At 37.0% G+C, this 5,195-nt stretch overlaps 1 non-coding gene across 1 annotated transcript; it reads right to left on the reverse strand.

Moving 5' to 3' along the window:
- Positions 1–4,332: 4,332 nt before the first annotated feature.
- On the reverse strand, positions 4,333–4,439 carry LOC141709889 (small nucleolar RNA R71). Its single transcript, XR_012570443.1, has one exon. It is a non-coding gene; the product is annotated as a small nucleolar RNA R71 (small nucleolar RNA).
- Positions 4,440–5,195: the final 756 nt, after the last annotated feature.

Below are 5,195 nucleotides of genomic sequence, written 5' to 3' on the forward strand. Positions count from 1 at the left end.
TGTAACTGCAAGAAGACTAGTATTGAAGAAGATTGAAGAGCTGAGGAGTGTTAGAGCTAAAGATGCACTCCCAAAGACTCTAATCATCCCATACACAGGGAGAAGAGTGCATCTAAGGCCCTACTGGCTGATGGAATTCATGGATGACAAGGGTGTGAGAAGATTCTTCAGATTAGAAGACCAACTAAGTATCTCTAGCAATGAGACTCTCTTGGAAATGCAAGAAAAGCTAGATATCTCAGAATCTGATGAACTAGAATTCCATAGGCAGCTCCAGAATCAAATTGAAGAAAATAACAGAAAGCTTGGAAGAAGATCCAGACCTTCAAGGAACTAGAAAAATCTGCTCAGGCTAGAGGAGCATCTTGAATTGACTGTGAGCCAAACCTTGCTCATTTTAATTAATTGAAGCACTTTCAGTTTATCTACTTATCTCTAAAGATATATGTTCAGGATGTTTTGTTATCATCAAGTATCTCTTAATTTATGGCTACAATTCCAGTAGACATAAATTAGGGGAGATTGTTGTGCATAGGTTGTGTACTTGATGATTTCATAAACAAAACATCTAAGTAGATTTTACTTAGTGAAATTATGTAGCACTCGGCGGATAAGTCTTTTAGTCCCGACAGATGATTAACCTATTATCCATCGAGTGAGTAGCTTATGTAATAATAAGTTTGTAGCACATTTATGTATGCACCTTTGTATAGAATCTGTAGCAGCATATAAGTCATGTTGACTTTAACTAGATATACAGAATATGTTGATTAATTGTACATAATTGATGTCTTGTAATTCTGCATAAGTGATATAGAGTCAAGTGCCAAAATAGCTACCGACGGATGATTAACAAAGCCATCGACGGATGATCAAATGACTATCAACTGATGTTTAATATAGCAGTCAACGGATGATCGATTAAATCATCAACGGATGTTCTGAAAGTCGACGGATGATCATATGAAGAATTCAAACAGCAGTTGAACAGTGAAAGCTGACACACAGCCGTCGAGATGTATACAAACACACTGTGGAAGCCCATTACCTGGGTAATAGAGGACGAAAAGCAGCAAAGCTTAAGACTGTTAGATTTTATATTTGTTTAGTCTTTTTGACTTTGTAATCTTGGTATTATATAAACCAAGAGAGTAGCAAGTAGAAAAATAACTGAGATAGCTGAAAAACACAAAAGCAGAGAAATCTTTGTTAGCAGAATCTTTAGCATTTCCTGTATTCTCAGTAGTTCTATTTTGTAAGCAGCTGTGAGCATTTCTGCACACAGAGTCCTCTCGATATATTATATATCTCTGGTGGAATTGTTTAAATCCACCAGAAAGTTTTTAAAGACTCTTGTTTTTAATTACTTATGTTTTGATTCAATTAAGTTTACATTCCGCATTGTGCTAATCAAAGCAAATATATCTATAATCGAGTTGAACATTTTTATTTCAAGAAAAAGGTTCAAGAATTCCATTCAACCCCCCTTCTGTAATTCTTGCTATATTGTTAAGGGACTAACAGAGGGCTTAGGTTATGGAGATGATAAAAGTGAGAAAGGAACTGTGCAAATTGAGCCAATTATTGTTAAACAGACTGCTAAGCCAAAGGTAAATCCTGTTAAATTTATAGCAAAAACTGTTATGTCTGATTCTGAAAAGATAAAAGATTCTAAGACAGAAGTAAAAGAAAAGTCAACTTCTGACAAATTAAAACATGATAAACTAGCTGAAGTAAACATAGGCTTAACGACTAAGAAGCAGCTTAAGCATAAGCTGAAAGAAATTAGAAATGTGAACAAGGTAAAGGAAGCTAGGAAAAATAGGAATGGAAAGGAAGGTGTGAATAAAAGCAATAATTATATGCCTGTTCCTAATGCTCCTAGATAGAAATGTTATAACTGTGGAAACTCTAACCATCTTGCTTCTTTTTGCAGGAAAAATAAAAATATAAACTCTTTACCTCCTAAATCAGGAGTTAAGAGTCAGTCTGTTAGGTTTAAACCAAAAATCCTTGTTTTCATTGTGGTAGTTTATGGAATTCCATTTATACTTGTAATGAATATCATAGTTTGTACTATGATTATTATCAAATAAAACCTTCTTTAAAGAAATTAGTGTAATTCCTTTTATTGTAAATTCTGATGCAAAGTCTGATATAAAGTCTGATAAACATCATATTAGCATAAACTATGAAATTAAATCCGCTGCAAATGCTAACAAACTTAATAAGGCCAAAGGATCCAACTGATAAGTGGCATTTTATACCACTTAGAACGTCTTATAATGGCTACAATTGATGTCTTGAAATCAAGTATTTTATGTATTTGATGCATTTTTCTAGTGTTTTGCGTTTCAGGGTATAACTTGCGTAATTAGGAAGATTTCATCATAATAAGCCTAGGGAAGTACTTGGAACCAGTTGCGGGGAGTTGTGCGAAGAATTCAGCAAAATCAGGAGCAAAAAGTTGATTTTTCCAGAGGAGGTGCAGGCGCCGCCTGGGATGTGGGGCGACCGCCTGGAGATGCAGGCGGCCGCCTGGGAACTGAGGCGGCCGCCTGGGGTCGTAATTTTAGAATCTGGATTTTTATAATTAGACTTCTATTGGGCTTCTGATGATGCTGTTTCTTGTGGACTCTTATATAAACCTACTTGAGAGACGTTTCACAACAAGTAACAACAAGCGACAAGTAAGGAGCAAGGAGAGAAGATTAAGAAGACCGTTTTAGCACACCGCAACAAAGAAGAGAAAACATACGTTATCTTGTGATTCGTTTATTCGTTGTAACAGTGGATGCTAGTTTTCTTTACTTTGAACCTTAATATTCTTGTGACGTAATCTGGTTTTATTAAGTATTTTTATTAGTTACATCGTTCTGTTATTATCATGTTTCATATGTACCCATGGTGACGATGAGTTTTATCATGGGCTAATCGTGATCATGGAGTTGTAGCGGATTTGCTATGTATTTCTTTAGTTAATTGTTTAATATCTTTGTATGTGATGATTGTATGATATTTAGCATAGGTTGTGCTTATTCGTCTTATGTGCGTCACGAACATATAAGATAGTCTGTTAATCTCTTGTGAAGCGACATTGAATCCTGAGATTTAGAACTTGCCATGCTAGCATAGGTTCATGTATTGTATGCATGATTTGTGGGTAACTCTAACCGTTTTACTTGCCTTGTGTAATCATAATGAATAACTTACACTTAAATCGTTATGTTGTCAAATTCTGTAGACATATAGGGTCTCAACATAATTGATGCCTATTCAACTTCTATCTTAATTGTGGGTGTTTGGTACAATGGTACTTGTGCAATGAAAGTTGGCTTTTATCAGTTTCGTGTTGTTCGATTAATATCATCACTGTTACATGCTAAGGGTAATAACAATAACTATTGAATGAAGTAGTAATGAAGTTATGATCTCATGTGTGTTTAATATTGTTAATTCAAGTGTTAATTTAAGTGTTTTATTCTCGTAGTTAATAGTAGTTAATAATTAGTTAATCAACCTTAAGTGTTATTATTTTGACATTGAGAAGTAATCATACATTGGTGAGTAAGTGTTAATTGAACATAATTAGTCAGAGTCTCTGTGAGAACGAACTAGAAATCATTCTATATTACTTGCGAGCGCGTATACTTGCGTAAATTATTAGCGTATACTTTGTGCATAACAAGTTTTTGGCTCCGCTACCGTGGACTCAGTGTTAAATTGTTTAGTTTATGTACTGGCCATCAGTGGTCATTATGACTTATTGATTAAGACTTGTTACTTATTGTTTCTGGTTGTGTTTCAGGTACTCTAGTGAGCATTTATGCAAACATGTTCTCGCACTCGCAAAAGGACTCCAGATACGGCTGAGGAGACAAATTCACTTCTTGACATTCCGGAAAAGTTAGATTTTGAAGATTCGGATAACCGGTAATCATTTGTGATCGTATAGTTCCAGCAGATTTAGCTCTTATGGACTTTTCTCGGCCAAAAATTGATGACATTCAGTCAAGCATCATTCATCCGGCTATTCAGGCTAATACTTTTGAAATGAAGCCGGGCACTATTCAGATGGTGCAGAATTCTGTTTCTTTCGGAGGTGCTGTGTCTGAAGATCCCAACATGAATATTAGGAATTTTGTCGAGATCTGCAGTACATTCTAATATAATGGTGTTATTGATGAGGCTATCAAGCTGAGACTTTTCCCATTCTCTCTGAGGGATAAAGCTAAGGACCGGTTACATTCTTTACCAGCTGGATCCATCACTACTTGGGAAGAACTTGCGCAAAAGTTTCTGGTGAAGTTCTATCCAATGGCCAAGACTGCAACTATGAGGAGTGCTCTTACTCAGTTTACACAGCAACCAACAGAATCTATGTACGAAGCTTGAGAGCGCTATAAGGATATATTGAGAAAGTGTCCATATCATGGTATGCCTGACTGGATGGTGATCACTAGGTTCTACAATGGTTTGGGGGCCCAATCTCGCCCCATGCTCGATACAGCTGCTAGAGGCGCCTTGTGGGCCAAAAGCTATACTGAGGCCTATAATCTCATTGAAACCATGGCTGCAAACGAGCATCAAAACCCAACTCAAAGGATGAAGCCTGGGAAGGTAGCAGGTATTCTGGAAGTTGATGCAACTACATTTATTGTAGTGCAGCTCCAAGCGCTGTCTATAAAGGTCGATTCTTTAGCCAACTATGGAGTCAATCAGATAGCTATTGTCTGTGAGCTTTGTGCAGGCTCTCATGATACGGATCAGTGTTCTCTTGTTAATGAATCTGTTCAGTATGTGAACAATTATCAGTGACCGTAGCAGCCTGTGCCAACTACTTATCATCCTAATAACAGAAATCATCCCAATTTCAGCTGGAGCAACAATCAGAATGCTGTTCAGCAACCATATCAACAAGCTGTAAGTAAACAGTTTAATCCACCTGGATTCTAGCAACCTCAGCAATATGCTCAAAGGTAGTCATATCCTCAACAAGGAGGTGCTGCTCCACCTTCTAGTGCTGATTTCGAGGAGCTAAAGCTGTTGTGCAAAAGTCGGGATGTTTCTATCAAGACCTTGGAGAATCAAATCGGTCAAATAGCCAATATCATGCTCAATCGTCAACCCGGCACACTTCCCAGCGATACTGAAGTGCCAGGCAGGAAGGAAGCTAAAGAGCAAGTCAAAGCTAT

The sequence above is a fragment of the Apium graveolens genome, chromosome 2 (genome assembly GCF_009905375.1).
Source record: "Apium graveolens cultivar Ventura chromosome 2, ASM990537v1, whole genome shotgun sequence".
In the NCBI taxonomy this organism is placed as follows: Eukaryota; Viridiplantae; Streptophyta; class Magnoliopsida; order Apiales; family Apiaceae; genus Apium; species Apium graveolens.